Genomic DNA, 15,805 nt, shown 5'->3' on the forward strand with positions numbered 1-15,805 from the left:
GGTAACTGTCTCTGCTCAGGTAACTGTCTCCGCTTAGGTAAATGTCTCTGTTTAGGTAATTGTCTCTGTTTAGGTAACTCTCTCTGTTTTGGTAACTCTCTCTGTTTAGGCAACTGTCTCTGTTTAGGTAACTGTCGCTGATTAGGTAACTGTCTCTGTTTAGGTAGATGTCTCTGTTTAGGTAACTGTCTCGGTTTATGTAGCGGTCTCTGTTTAGGTAGCTGTCTCTGTTTAGGTAACTGTCTCCGATAAGGGAACTGTCTCTGCTTAGGTAACTGTCTCAGCTTAGGTACCTATCTCTGTTTAGGTAACTTTCTCTGTTTAGGTAACTGTCTCTGCTTAGGTAACTATCTCTGTTTAGGTAACTGTCGCTGTCTAGGTAGCTGATCTGTTTAGTTAACTGTCTCTGATTAGGTAACTGTCTCTGTTGTGGTAGCTGTCTCAGTTTAGGTTACTGTCTCTATTTAGGAAACTGTCTGTGTTTGGGTAACTGTCTCTGCTCAGGTAAATGTCTCTGCTTAGGTAACTGTCTCTGTTTAGGTAACTGTCTCTGTTTGGGTAAATGTCTCTGCTCAGGTAAAAGTCTCTGCTTAGGTAACTGTCTCTGGTTAGGTATCTGTCTCTGTTTAGGTAACTGTCTCTGTTTTGGTAGCTGTCTCAGTTTAGGTTACTGTCTCTGTTTAGGTAACTGTCTGAGTTTGGGTAACTGTCTCTGCTCAGGTAAATGTCTCTGCTTAGGTAACTGTCTCTGTTTAGGTAACTGTCTCTGTTTAGATAACTGTCTCTGTTTAGGTAAAAGTCTCTGCTTAGGTAGCTGTCTCTGTTTAGGTAACTGTCTGTGCTTAGGTAACTGTCTCTGCTTAGGTAAATGTGTCTTTTTAGGTAACTGTATCTGTTTAGGTAACTGTCTCTGCTTAGGTAACTGTCTCTGTTTAGGTAACTGTCTCTGTTTAGGTAACTGTCTCTGTTTAGTTAACTGTCTCTGCTTAGGTAACTGCCTCAATTTAGGTAACTGTCTCTGCTAAGGTAACTGTCTCTGTTTAGGTAAATGTCTCTGCTTAGGTAACTGTCTCTGTTTAGGAAAGTGTCTCTGTTTAGGTAATTGTCTCTGTTTAGGTAACTGTCTCTGTTTTGGTAACTCTCTCTGTTTAGGCAACTGTGTCTGTTTAGGTAAATGTCTCTGTTTAGGTAACTGTAGCTGATTAGGTAACTGTCTCTGTTTATGTAGCTGTCTCTGTTTAGGAAACTTTCTCGGTTTAGGTAACGGTCTCTGTTTAGGTAGCTGTCTCTGTTTAGGTAACTGTCTCCGATAAGGGAACTGTCTCTGCTTAGGTAACTGTCTCTGCTTAGGTACCTATCTCTGTTTAGGTAACTTTCTCTGTTTAGGTAACTGTCTCTGCTTAGGTAACTGTCTCTGTTTAGGTAACTTTCTCTGTTTAGTTAACTGTCTCTGTTTAGGTAACTGTCTCTGTTTAGGTAACTGTCTCTGTTTATGTAGCAGTCTCTGTTTAGGTAACTGTCTCTGTTCAGGTAACTGTCTCTGTTTAGGTAACTGTCTCTGTTGTGGTAGCTGTCTCAGTTTAGGTTACTGTCTCTATTTAGGAAACTGTCTGTGTTTGGGTAACTGTCTCTGCTCAGGTAAATGTCTCTGCTTAGGTAACTGTCTCTGTTTAGGTAACTGTCTCTGTTTGGGTAAATGTCTCTGCTCAGGTAAAAGTCTCTGCTTAGGTAACTGTCTCTGGTTAGGTATCTGTCTCTGTTTAGGTAACTGTCTCTGTTTTGGTAGCTGTCTCAGTTTAGGTTACTGTCTCTGTTTAGGTAACTGTCTGAGTTTGGTTAACTGTCTCTGCTCAGGTAAATGGCTCTGCTTAGGTAACTGTCTCTGTTTAGGTAACTGTCTCTGTTTAGATAACTGTCTCTGTTTAGGTAAAAGTCTCTGCTTAGGTAGCTGTCTCTGTTTAGGTAAGTGTCTCTGCTTAGGTAACTGTCTCTGCTTAGGTAAATGTGTCTGTTTAGGTAACTGTATCTGTTTAGGTAACTGTCTCTGCTTAGGTAACTGTCTCTGTTTAGGTAACTGTCTCTGTTTAGGTAACTGTCTCTGTTTAGTTAACTGTCTCTGCTTAGGTAACTGGCTCAATTTAGGTAACTGTCTCTGCTAAGGTAACTGTCTCTGTTTAGGTAAATGTCTCTGCTTAGGTAACTGTCTCTGTTTAGGTAAGTGTCTCTGTTTAGGTAATTGTCTCTGCTTTGGTATCTGTCTCTGCGTAGGTTACTGTCTCTGTTTAGGTAACTCTCTAAGTATAGATAACTGTCTCTGTTTAGGTAACTGTCTCCGTTTAGGTAACTGTCTCTGTTTAGGTAACTGTCTCTACTTAGGTAACTGTTTCAGCTCAGGTAACTCCCTCTGTTTAGGTAAATGTCTCTGTTTAGGTAACTGTCTCTGTTTAGGTAACTGTCACTGCTTAGGAAACTGTCTCTGTTAAGGTAACTGTCTCTGTTTCGATAACTGTCTCTGTTTAGGTAACTGCCTCTGTTTCGATAACTGTCTCTGTTTAGGTAACTGTCACCGTTTAGGTAACTGTCTCTGTTTAGGTAACTGTCTCTGTTTAGGAAACTGTCTCAGTTTAGGTAACTGTAGCTGCTCAGGTAACTGTCTCTGTTTAGGTAACTGTCTCTGTTTAGGTAACTGTCTCTGTTTAGGTAGCTGTCTCTGCTTAGGTAACTGTCTCTGTTTAGGTAACTGTCTCTGTTTAGGAAACTGTCTCTGTTTAGGTAACTGTCTCTGCTCAGGTAACTGTCTCTGTTTAGGTAACTGTCTCTGCTTAGGTAACTGTCTCTGTTTAGGTAACTGTCTCTGTTTCGATAACTGTCTCTGTTTAGGTAACTGACTCTGCTCTGGAAACTGTCTCTGTTTAGGTAACTGTCACTGTTTCGATAACTGTCTCTGTTTAGGTAACTGTCTCTGTTTAGGTAACTGTCCCTGTTTCGATAACTGTCTCTGTTTAGGTAACTGTCTCTGTTTCGATAACTGGCTCTGTTTAGGTAACTGTCTCCGTTTAGGTAACTGTCTCTGTTTAGGTAACTGTGTCTGCTTAGGTAACTGTCTGTGTTCAGGTAACTGTCTCTGTTTCGATAACTGTCTCTGTTTAGGTAACTGTCTCTGTTTCGATAACTGACTGTTTAGGTAATTGTCTCTGCCTGGGTAACGGTCTCTGCTTAGGTAACTGTCCCTGTTTAGGTAACTGTCTCTGTTTAGGTAGCTGTCTATGCTTAGGTAACAGTCTCTGCTTAGGTAACTGTCTCTGTTTAGGTAACTGTCTCTGTTTAGATAACTGTCTCTGTTTAGGTAACTGTCGCTGCTCAGGTAACTGTCTCCGCTTAGGTAACTGTCTCTGTTAAGGTAATTGTCTCTGTTTAGGAAATTCTCTCTGTTTTGGTAACTCTCTCTGTTTAGGTAACTGTCTCTGTTTAGGTAACTGTCGCTGTTTAGGTAACTGTCTCTGTTTAGATAGCTGTCTCTGTTTAGGTAACTGTCTCGGTTTAGGTAACTGTCTCTGTTTAGGTAGCTGTCTCTGTTTAGGTAACTGTCTCTGATAAGGGAACTGTCTCTGCTTAGGTAACTGTCTCTGTTTAGGTATCTATCTCTGTTTAGGTAACTTTCTCTGTTTAGGTAACTGTCTCTGCTTAGGTAACTGTCTCTGTTTAGGTAACTTTCTCTGTTTAGGTAACTGTCTCTGTTTAGGTAACATTCTCTGTTTAGGTAACTGTCTCCGCTCAGGTAACAGTCTCTGCTTAGGTAACTGTCCCTTTTTAGGTAACTGTCTCTGTGTAGGTAACTGTCTCTGCTTGGGTAACTGTCTCTGATTAGGTAACTGTCTCTACTCAGGTAACTGTCTCTGTTTAGGTAGCTGTCTCTGTTCAGGTAACTCTCTGTTCAGGTAACTGTCTCTGTTTAGGTAACTGTCTCTGTTTAGGTAACTGTCTCTCTCTAGGTAGCTGATCTGTTAAGGTAACTGTCTCTGTTTAGGTAACTGTCTCTGTTTAGGTAGCTGTCTCTGTTTAGGTAACTGCCTATGTCCAGGTAACTGTCTCTGTTTAGGCAACTGCATCTGTTTAGGTAGCTGTCTCTGTTTAGGTAACTGTCTCTGTTTAGGTAGCTGTCTATGCTTAGGTAACAGTCTCTGATTAGGTAACTGTCTCTGTTTAGGTAACTGTCTCTGTTTAAGTAATTGTCTCTGTTTAGGTAACTCTCTCTGTTTTGGTAACTCTCTCTGTTTAGGCAACTGTCTCTGTTTAGATAACTGTCTCTGTTTAGGTAACTGTCGCTGATAAGGTAACTGTCTCTGTTTAGGTAGCTGTCTCTGTTTAGGTAACTGTCTCAGTTTAGGTAACGGTCTCTGTTTAGGTAGCTGTCTCTGTTTAGGTAACTGTCTCCGATAAGGGAACTGTCTCTGCTTAGGTAACTGTCTCTGCTTAGGGACCTATCTCTGCTTAGGTAACTTTCTCTGTTTAGGTAACTGTCTCTGCTTAGGTAACTGTCTCTGTTTAGGTAACTGTCTCTGTTTAGGTAACTGTCTCTGTTTAGGTAACTGTCTCTGTTTATGCAGCAGTCTCTGTTTAGGTAACTGTCTCTGTTCAGGTAACTGTCTCTGTTTAGGTAACTGTCTCTGCATAGGTAACTGTCTCTGCTTAGGTAACTGTCTCTGTTTAGGTAACTGTCTCTGTTTTGATAACTGTCTCTGTTTAGGTAACTGCCTCTGCTCTGGAAACTGTCTCTGTTTAGGTAACTGTCTCTGTTTTGATAACTGTCTCTGTTTAGGTAACTGTCTCTGTTTAGGTAACTGTCTCTGTTTGGGTAAATGTCTCTGCTCAGGTAAAAGTCTCTGCTTAGGTAACTGTCTCTGGTTAGGTATCTGTCTCTGTTTAGGTAACTGTCTCTGTTTGGGTAACTGTCTCTGTTTCGATAACTGTCTCTGTTTAGGTAACTGTCACCGTTTAGGTAACTGTCTCTGTTTAGGTAACTGTCTCTGTTTAGGAAACTGTCTCAGTTTAGGTAACTGTAGCTGCTCAGGTAACTGTCTCTGTTTAGGTAACTGTCTCTGTTTAGGTAACTGTCTCTGTTTAGGTAGCTGTCTCTGCTTAGGTAACTGTCTCTGTTTAGGTAACTGTCTCTGTTTAGGAAACTGTCTCTGTTTAGGTAACTGTCTCTGCTTAGGTAACTGTCTCTGTTTAGGTAACTGTCTCTGTTTAGATAACTGTCTCTGTTTAGGTAAAAGTCTCTGCTTAGGTAGCTGTCTCTGTTTAGGTAAGTGTCTCTGCTTAGGTAACTGTCTCTGCTTAGGTAAATGTGTCTGTTTAGGTAACTGTATCTGTTTAGGTAACTGTCTCTGCTTAGGTAACTGTCTCTGTTTAGGTAACTGTCTCTGTTTAGGTAACTGTCTCTGTTTAGTTAACTGTCTCTGCTTAGGTAACTGCCTCAATTTAGGTAACTGTCTCTGCTAAGGTAACTGTCTCTGTTTAGGTAAATGTCTCTGCTTAGGTAACTGTCTCTGTTTAGGTAAGTGTCTCTGTTTAGGTAATTGTCTCTGCTTTGGTATCTGTCTCTGCGTAGGTTACTGTCTCTGTTTAGGTAACTCTCTAAGTATAGATAACTGTCTCTGTTTAGGTAACTGTCTCCGTTTAGGTAACTGTCTCTGTTTAGGTAACTGTCTCTACTTAGGTAACTGTTTCAGCTCAGGTAACTCCCTCTGTTTAGGTAAATGTCTCTGTTTAGGTAACTGTCTCTGTTTAGGTAACTGTCACTGCTTAGGAAACTGTCTCTGTTAAGGTAACTGTCTCTGTTTCGATAACTGTCTCTGTTTAGGTAACTGCCTCTGTTTCGATAACTGTCTCTGTTTAGGTAACTGTCACCGTTTAGGTAACTGTCTCTGTTTAGGTAACTGTCTCTGTTTAGGAAACTGTCTCAGTTTAGGTAACTGTAGCTGCTCAGGTAACTGTCTCTGTTTAGGTAACTGTCTCTGTTTAGGTAACTGTCTCTGTTTAGGTAGCTGTCTCTGCTTAGGTAACTGTCTCTGTTTAGGTAACTGTCTCTGTTTAGGAAACTGTCTCTGTTTAGGTAACTGTCTCTGCTCAGGTAACTGTCTCTGTTTAGGTAACTGTCTCTGCTTAGGTAACTGTCTCTGTTTAGGTAACTGTCTCTGTTTCGATAACTGTCTCTGTTTAGGTAACTGACTCTGCTCTGGAAACTGTCTCTGTTTAGGTAACTGTCACTGTTTCGATAACTGTCTCTGTTTAGGTAACTGTCTCTGTTTAGGTAACTGTCCCTGTTTCGATAACTGTCTCTGTTTAGGTAACTGTCTCTGTTTCGATAACTGGCTCTGTTTAGGTAACTGTCTCCGTTTAGGTAACTGTCTCTGTTTAGGTAACTGTGTCTGCTTAGGTAACTGTCTGTGTTCAGGTAACTGTCTCTGTTTCGATAACTGTCTCTGTTTAGGTAACTGTCTCTGTTTCGATAACTGACTGTTTAGGTAATTGTCTCTGCCTGGGTAACGGTCTCTGCTTAGGTAACTGTCCCTGTTTAGGTAACTGTCTCTGTTTAGGTAGCTGTCTATGCTTAGGTAACAGTCTCTGCTTAGGTAACTGTCTCTGTTTAGGTAACTGTCTCTGTTTAGATAACTGTCTCTGTTTAGGTAACTGTCGCTGCTCAGGTAACTGTCTCCGCTTAGGTAACTGTCTCTGTTAAGGTAATTGTCTCTGTTTAGGAAATTCTCTCTGTTTTGGTAACTCTCTCTGTTTAGGTAACTGTCTCTGTTTAGGTAACTGTCGCTGTTTAGGTAACTGTCTCTGTTTAGATAGCTGTCTCTGTTTAGGTAACTGTCTCGGTTTAGGTAACTGTCTCTGTTTAGGTAGCTGTCTCTGTTTAGGTAACTGTCTCTGATAAGGGAACTGTCTCTGCTTAGGTAACTGTCTCTGTTTAGGTATCTATCTCTGTTTAGGTAACTTTCTCTGTTTAGGTAACTGTCTCTGCTTAGGTAACTGTCTCTGTTTAGGTAACTTTCTCTGTTTAGGTAACTGTCTCTGTTTAGGTAACATTCTCTGTTTAGGTAACTGTCTCCGCTCAGGTAACAGTCTCTGCTTAGGTAACTGTCCCTTTTTAGGTAACTGTCTCTGTGTAGGTAACTGTCTCTGCTTGGGTAACTGTCTCTGATTAGGTAACTGTCTCTACTCAGGTAACTGTCTCTGTTTAGGTAGCTGTCTCTGTTCAGGTAACTCTCTGTTCAGGTAACTGTCTCTGTTTAGGTAACTGTCTCTGTTTAGGTAACTGTCTCTCTCTAGGTAGCTGATCTGTTAAGGTAACTGTCTCTGTTTAGGTAACTGTCTCTGTTTAGGTAGCTGTCTCTGTTTAGGTAACTGCCTATGTCCAGGTAACTGTCTCTGTTTAGGCAACTGCATCTGTTTAGGTAGCTGTCTCTGTTTAGGTAACTGTCTCTGTTTAGGTAGCTGTCTATGCTTAGGTAACAGTCTCTGATTAGGTAACTGTCTCTGTTTAGGTAACTGTCTCTGTTTAAGTAATTGTCTCTGTTTAGGTAACTCTCTCTGTTTTGGTAACTCTCTCTGTTTAGGCAACTGTCTCTGTTTAGATAACTGTCTCTGTTTAGGTAACTGTCGCTGATAAGGTAACTGTCTCTGTTTAGGTAGCTGTCTCTGTTTAGGTAACTGTCTCAGTTTAGGTAACGGTCTCTGTTTAGGTAGCTGTCTCTGTTTAGGTAACTGTCTCCGATAAGGGAACTGTCTCTGCTTAGGTAACTGTCTCTGCTTAGGGACCTATCTCTGCTTAGGTAACTTTCTCTGTTTAGGTAACTGTCTCTGCTTAGGTAACTGTCTCTGTTTAGGTAACTGTCTCTGTTTAGGTAACTGTCTCTGTTTAGGTAACTGTCTCTGTTTATGCAGCAGTCTCTGTTTAGGTAACTGTCTCTGTTCAGGTAACTGTCTCTGTTTAGGTAACTGTCTCTGCATAGGTAACTGTCTCTGCTTAGGTAACTGTCTCTGTTTAGGTAACTGTCTCTGTTTTGATAACTGTCTCTGTTTAGGTAACTGCCTCTGCTCTGGAAACTGTCTCTGTTTAGGTAACTGTCTCTGTTTTGATAACTGTCTCTGTTTAGGTAACTGTCTCTGTTTAGGTAACTGTCTCTGCTTAGGGACCTATCTCTGCTTAGGTAACTTTCTCTGTTTAGGTAACTGTCTCTGCTTAGGTAACTGTCTCTGTTTAGGTAACTGTCTCTGTTTAGGTAACTGTCTCAGTTTAGGTAACTGTCTCTGTTTATGCAGCAGTCTCTGTTTAGGTAACTGTCTCTGTTCAGGTAACTGTCTCTGTTTAGGTAACTGTCTCTGCATAGGTAACTGTCTCTGCTTAGGTAACTGTCTCTGTTTAGGTAACTGTCTCTGTTTTGATAACTGTCTCTGTTTAGGTAACTGCCTCTGCTCTGGAAACTGTCTCTGTTTAGGTAACTGTCTCTGTTTCGATAACTGTCTCTGTTTAGGTAACTGTCTCTGTTTAGGTAACTGTCTCTGTTTCGATAACTGTCTCTGTTTAGGTAACTGTCTCTGTTTCGATAACTGTCTCTGTTTAGGTAACTGTCTCCGTTTAGGTAACTGTCTCTGTTTAGGTAACTGTCTCTGCTTAGGTAACTGTGTGTGTTTACGTAACTGTCTCTGTTTCGATAACTGTCTCTGTTTAGGTAACTGCCTCTGTTTCGATAACTGTCTCCGTTAAGGTAACTGTCTCTGTGTAGGTAACTGTCTCTGTTTCGATAACTGACTCTGTTTAGGTAACTGTCTCTGCCTGGGTAACGGTCTCTGCTTAGGTAACTGTCCCTGTTTAGATAACTGTCTCTGTTTAGGTAACTGTCTCTGCTCAGGTAACTGTCTCCGCTTAGGTAACTGTCTCTGTTTAGGTAATTGTCTCTGTTTAGGTAACTCTCTCTGTTTTGGTAACTCTCTCTGTTTAGGCAACTGTCTCTGTTTAGGTAACTGTCGCTGATTAGGTAACTGTCTCTGTTTAGGTAGCTGTCTCTGTTTAGGTAACTGTCTCGGTTTATGTAGCGGTCTCTGTTTAGGTAGCTGTCTCTGTTTAGGTAACTGTCTCCGATAAGGGAACTGTCTCTGCTTAGGTAACTGTCTCTGTTTAGGTACCTATCTCTGTTTAGGTAACTTTCTCTGTTTAGGTAACTGTCTCTGCTTAGGTAACTATCTCTGTTTAGGTAACTGTCGCTGTCTAGGTAGCTGATCTGTTTAGGTAACTGTCTCTGTTTAGGTAACTGTCTCTGTTGTGGTAGCTGTCACAGTTTAGGTTACTGTCTCTATTTAGGAAACTGTCTGTGTTTGGGTAACTGTCTCTGCTCAGGTAAATGTCTCTGCTTAGGTAACTGTCTCTGTTTAGGTAACTGTGTCTGTTTGGGTAAATGTCTCTGCTCAGGTAAAAGTCTCTGCTTAGGTAACTGTCTCTGGTTAGGTATCTGTCTCTGTTTAGGTAACTGTCTCTGTTTTGGTAGCTGTCTCAGTTTAGGTTACTGTCTCTGTTTAGGTAACTGTCTGAGTTTGGGTAACTGTCTCTGCTCAGGTAAATGTCTCTGTTTAGGTAAAAGTCTCTGCTTAGGTAACTGTCTCTGTTTAGTTAACTGTCTCTGCTTAGGTAACTGCCTCAATTTAGGTAACTGTCTCTGCTAAGGTAACTGTCTGTGCTTAGGTAACTGTCTCTGTTTAGGTAACTGTCTCTGTTTAGGTAACTGTCTCTGTTTAGTTAACTGTCTCTGCTTAGGTAACTGCCTCAATTTAGGTAACTGTCTCTGCTAAGGTAACTGTCTCTGTTTAGGTAAGTGTCTCTGTTTAGGTAATTGTCTCTGCTTTGGTATCTGTCTCTGCGTAGGTTACTGTCTCTGTTTAGGTAACTCTCTAAGTATAGATAACTGTCTCTGTTTAGGTAACTGTCTCTGTTTAGGTAGCTGTCTCTGATTATGTAACTGTCTCTGTTTAGGTAGCAGTCTATGTTTAGGTAACGGTCTCTGTTTAGGTAACTGTCTCCGCTTAGGTAACTGTCTCTGTTTAGGTAACTGTCTCTGCTTAGGTAGCTTTCTCTGTTTAGGTAACTGTCTCTGTTTAGGTAACTGTCACTGCTTAGGTAACTGTCTCTGTTTAGATAACAGTCTCTGTTTCGATAACTGTCTCTGTTTAGGTAACTGCCTCTGTTTCGATAACTGTCTCTGTTTAGGTAACTGTCACCGTTTAGGAAACTGTCTCTGTTTAGGTAACTGTCTCTGCTTAGGTAAATGTCTCAGCTCAGGTAATGACCTCTGTTTAGGTAGCTGTCTCTGTTTAGGGAACTGTCTCTGTTTAGGTAACTGTCCCTGTATAGGTAGCTGTCTCTGCTTAGGTAACTATCTCTGTTTAGGTAACTGTCTCTGTTCAGGAAACTGTCTCTGTTTAGGTAACTGTCTCTGCTCAGGTAACTGTCTCTGTTTAGGTAACTGTCTCTGCCTAGGTAACTGTCTCTGTTTAGGTAACTGTCTCTGTTTCGATAACTGTCTCTGTTTAGGTAACTGCCTCTGCTCTGGAAACTGACTCTGTTTAGGAAACTGTCTCTGTTTTGATAACTGTCTCTGTTTAGGTAACTGTCTCTGTTTAGGTAACTGTCTCTGTTTCGATAACTGTCCCTGTTTAGGTAACTGTCTCTGTTTAGGTAGCTGTCTATGCTTAGGTAACAGTCTCTGCTTAGGTAACTGTCCCTGTTTAGGTAACTGTCTCCGTTTAGGTAACTGTCTCTGTTTAAGTAACTGTCTCTGCTCAGGTAACTGTCTCCGCTTAGGTAACTGTCTCTGTTTAGGTAATTGTCTCTGTTTAGGTAACTGTCTCTGTTTTGGAAACTCTCTCTGTTTAGGCAACTGTGTCTGTTTAGGTAAATGTCTCTGTTTAGGTAACTGTAGCTGATTAGGTAACTGTCTCTGTTTAGGTAGCTGTCTCTGTTTAGGAAACTTTCTTGGTTTAGGTAACGGTCTCTGTTTAGGTAGCTGTCTCTGTTTAGGTAACTGTCTCCGATAAGGGAACTGTCTCTGCTTAGGTAACTGTCTCTGCTTAGGTACCTATCTCTGTTTAGGTAACTTTCTCTGTTTAGGTAACTGTCTCTGCTTAGGTAACTGTCTCTGTTTAGGTAACTTTCACTGTTTAGGTAACTGTCTCTGTTTAGGTAACTGTCTCTGTTTAGGTAACTGTCTCTGTTTATGTAGCAGTCTCTGTTTAGGTAACTGTCTCTGTTCAGGTAACTGTCTCTGTTTAGGTAACTGTCTCTGCATAGGTAACTGTCTCTGCTTAGGTAACTGTCTCTGTTTAGGTAACTGTCTCTGTTTTGATAACTGTCTCTGTTTAGGTTACTGCCTCTGCTCTGGAAACTGTCTCAGTTTAGGTAACTGTCTCTGTTTCGATAACTGTCTCTGTTTAGGTAACTGTCTCTGTTTAGGTAACTGTCTCTGTTTCGATAACTGTCTCTGTTTAGGTAACTGTCTCTGTTTCGATAACTGTCTCTGTTTAGGTAACTGTCTCCGTTTAGGTAACTGCCTCTGTTTAGGTAACTGTCTCTGCTTAGGTAACTGTCTGTGTTTAGGCAACTGTCTCTGTTTCGATAACTGTCTCTGTTTAGGTAACTGCCTATGTTTCGATAACTGTCTGCGTTGAGGTAACTGTCTCTGTTTAGGTAACTGTCTCTGTTTCGATAACTGACTCTGTTTAGGTAACTGTCTCTGCCTGGGTAACGGTCTCTGCTTAGGTAACTGTCCCTGTTTAGGTAACTGTCTCTGTTTAGGTAACTGTCTCTGCTCAGGTAACTGTCTCCGCTTAGGTAACTGTCTCTATTTAGGTAATTGTCTCTGCTTAGCTAACTGTCTCTGTTTAGATAACTGTCTCTGTTTAGGTAACTGTCTCTGCTCAGGTAACTGTCTCCGCTTAGGTAACTGTCTCTATTTAGGTAATTGTCTCTGTTTAGGTAACTCTCTCTGTTTTGGTAACTCTCTCTGTCTAGGCAACTGTCTCTGTTTAGGTAACTGTCTCTGTTTAGGTAACTGTCGCTGATTAGGTAACTGTCTCTGTTTAGGTAGCTGTCTCTGTTTAGGTAACTGTCTCGGTTTAGGTAACTGCCTCTGCTCTGGAAACTGTCTCTGTTTAGGTAACTGTCTCTGTTTCGATAACTGTCTCTGTTTAGGTAACTGTCTCTGTTTAGGTAACTGTCTCTGTTTCGATAACTGTCTCTGTTTAGGTAACTGTCTCTGTTTCGATAACTGTCTCTGTTTAGTTAACTGTCTCCGTTTAGGTAACTGTCTCTGTTTAGGTAACTGTCTCTGCTTAGGTAACTGTCTGTGTTTACGTAACTGTCTCTGTTTCGATAACTGTCTCTGTTTAGGTAACTGCCTCTGTTTCGATAACTGTCTCCGTTAAGGTAACTGTCTCTGTTTTGGTAACTGTCTCTGTTTCGATAACTGACTCTGTTTAGGTAACTGTCTCTGCCTGGGTAACGGTCTCTGCTTAGGTAACTGTCCCTGTTTAGGTAACTGTCTCTGTTTAGGGAGCTGTCTATGCTTAGGTAACAGTCTCTGCTTAGGTAACTGTCTCTGTTTAGGTAACTGTCTCTGTTTAGATAACTGTCTCTGTTTAGGTAACTGTCTCTGCTCAGGTAACTGTCTCCGCTTAGGTAAATGTCTCTGTTTAGGTAATTGTCTCTGTTTAGGTAACTCTCTCTGTTTTGGTAACTCTCTCTGTTTAGGCAACTGTCTCTGTTTAGGTAACTGTCGCTGATTAGGTAACTGTCTCTGTTTAGGTAGATGTCTCTGTTTAGGTAACTGTCTCGGTTTATGTAGCGGTCTCTCTTTAGGTAGCTGTCTCTGTTTAGGTAACTGTCTCCGATAAGGGAACTGTCTCTGCTTAGGTAACTGTCTCAGCTTAGGTACCTATCTCTGTTTAGGTAACTTTCTCTGTTTAGGTAACTGTCTCTGCTTAGGTAACTATCTCTGTTTAGGTAACTGTCGCTGTCTAGGTAGCTGATCTGTTTAGGTAACTGTCTCTGATTAGGTAACTGTCTCTGTTGTGGTAGCTGTCTCAGTTTAGGTTACTGTCTCTATTTAGGAAACTGTCTGTGTTTGGGTAACTGTCTCTGCTCAGGTAAATGTCTCTGCTTAGGTAACTGTCTCTGTTTAGGTAACTGTCTCTGTTTGGGTAAATGTCTCTGCTCAGGTAAAAGTCTCTGCTTAGGTAACTGTCTCTGGTTAGGTATCTGTCTCTGTTTAGGTAACTGTCTCTGTTTTGGTAGCTGTCTCAGTTTAGGTTACTGTCTCTGTTTAGGTAACTGTCTGAGTTTGGGTAACTGTCTCTGCTCAGGTAAATGTCTCTGCTTAGGTAACTGTCTCTGTTTAGGTAACTGTCTCTGTTTAGATAACTGTCTCTGTTTAGGTAAAAGTCTCTGCTTAGGTAGCTGTCTCTGTTTAGGTAACTGTCTGTGCTTAGGTAACTGTCTCTGCTTAGGTAAATGTGTCTGTTTAGGTAACTGTATCTGTTTAGGTAACTGTCTCTGCTTAGGTAACTGTCTCTGTTTAGGTAACTGTCTCTGTTTAGGTAACTGTCTCTGTTTAGTTAACTGTCTCTGCTTAGGTAACTGCCTCAATTTAGGTAACTGTCTCTGCTAAGGTAACTGTCTCTGTTTAGGTAAATGTCTCTGCTTAGGTAACTGTCTCTGTTTAGGAAAGTGTCTCTGTTTAGGTAATTGTCTCTGTTTAGGTAACTGTCTCTGTTTTGGTAACTCTCTCTGTTTAGGCAACTGTGTCTGTTTAGGTAAATGTCTCTGTTTAGGTAACTGTAGCTGATTAGGTAACTGTCTCTGTTTATGTAGCTGTCTCTGTTTAGGAAACTTTCTCGGTTTAGGTAACGGTCTCTGTTTAGGTAGCTGTCTCTGTTTAGGTAACTGTCTCCGATAAGGGAACTGTCTCTGCTTAGGTAACTGTCTCTGCTTAGGTACCTATCTCTGTTTAGGTAACTTTCTCTGTTTAGGTAACTGTCTCTGCTTAGGTAACTGTCTCTGTTTAGGTAACTTTCTCTGTTTAGTTAACTGTCTCTGTTTAGGTAACTGTCTCTGTTTAGGTAACTGTCTCTGTTTATGTAGCAGTCTCTGTTTAGGTAACTGTCTCTGTTCAGGTAACTGTCTCTGTTTAGGTAACTGTCTCTGTTGTGGTAGCTGTCTCAGTTTAGGTTACTGTCTCTATTTAGGAAACTGTCTGTGTTTGGGTAACTGTCTCTGCTCAGGTAAATGTCTCTGCTTAGGTAACTGTCTCTGTTTAGGTAACTGTCTCTGTTTGGGTAAATGTCTCTGCTCAGGTAAAAGTCTCTGCTTAGGTAACTGTCTCTGGTTAGGTATCTGTCTCTGTTTAGGTAACTGTCTCTGTTTTGGTAGCTGTCTCAGTTTAGGTTACTGTCTCTGTTTAGGTAACTGTCTGAGTTTGGTTAACTGTCTCTGCTCAGGTAAATGGCTCTGCTTAGGTAACTGTCTCTGTTTAGGTAACTGTCTCTGTTTAGATAACTGTCTCTGTTTAGGTAAAAGTCTCTGCTTAGGTAGCTGTCTCTGTTTAGGTAAGTGTCTCTGCTTAGGTAACTGTCTCTGCTTAGGTAAATGTGTCTGTTTAGGTAACTGTATCTGTTTAGGTAACTGTCTCTGCTTAGGTAACTGTCTCTGTTTAGGTAACTGTCTCTGTTTAGGTAACTGTCTCTGTTTAGTTAACTGTCTCTGCTTAGGTAACTGCCTCAATTTAGGTAACTGTCTCTGCTAAGGTAACTGTCTCTGTTTAGGTAAATGTCTCTGCTTAGGTAACTGTCTCTGTTTAGGTAAGTGTCTCTGTTTAGGTAATTGTCTCTGCTTTGGTATCTGTCTCTGCGTAGGTTACTGTCTCTGTTTAGGTAACTCTCTAAGTATAGATAACTGTCTCTGTTTAGGTAACTGTCTCTGTTTAGGTAGCTGTCTCTGATTATGTAACTGTCTCTGTTTAGGTAGCAGTCTATGTTTAGGTAACGGTCTCTGTTTAGGTAACTGTCTCTGCTTAGGTAACTGTCTCTGTTTAGGTAACTGTCTCTGCTTAGGTAGCTTTCTCTGTTTAGGTAACTGTCTCTGTTTAGGTAACTGTCACTGCTTAGGTAACTGTCTCCGTTTAGGTAACTGTCTCTGTTTAGATAACTGTCTCTGTTTAGGTAACTGTCTCTGCTCAGGTAACTGTCTCCGCTTAGGTAACTGTCTTTGTTTAGGTAATTGTCTCTGTTTAGGTAACTGTCTCTGTTTTGGTAACTCTCTCTGTTTAGGCAACTGTGTCTGTTTAGGTAAATGTCTCTGTTTAGGTAACTGTAGCTGATTAGGTAACTGTCTCTGTTTAGGTAGCTGTCTCTGTTTAGGTAACTGTCTCTGTTTCGATAACTGTCCCTGTTTAGGTAACTGTCTCTGTTTAGATAACTGTCTCTGTTTAGGTAACTGTCTCTGCTCAGGTAACTGTCTCCGCTTAGGTAACTGTCTCTGTTTAGGTAATTGTCTCTGCTTTGGTATCTGTCTCTGCGTAGGTTACTGTCTCTGTTTAGGTAACTCTCTAAGTATAGATAACTGTCTCTGTTTAGGTAACTGTCTCTGTTTAGGTAGCTGTCTCTGATTATGTAACTGTCTCTGTTTAGGTAGCAGTCTATGTTTAGGTAACGGTCTCTGTTTAGGTAACAGTCTCTGCTTAGGTAACTGTCTCTG

At 41.1% G+C, this 15,805-nt stretch overlaps 1 protein-coding gene across 1 annotated transcript in view; it reads right to left on the minus strand.

The window, feature by feature from the left end:
* Positions 1–15,805, minus strand: part of cacna1g (calcium channel, voltage-dependent, T type, alpha 1G subunit) — a 1,015,897-nt gene that overhangs the window by 661,314 nt on the left and 338,778 nt on the right. The gene's annotated exons all lie outside the window — the stretch shown is intronic.

This window comes from Cetorhinus maximus, chromosome 24, assembly GCF_964194155.1.
Source record: "Cetorhinus maximus chromosome 24, sCetMax3.hap1.1, whole genome shotgun sequence".
NCBI classification, from domain to species: Eukaryota; Metazoa; Chordata; class Chondrichthyes; order Lamniformes; family Cetorhinidae; genus Cetorhinus; species Cetorhinus maximus.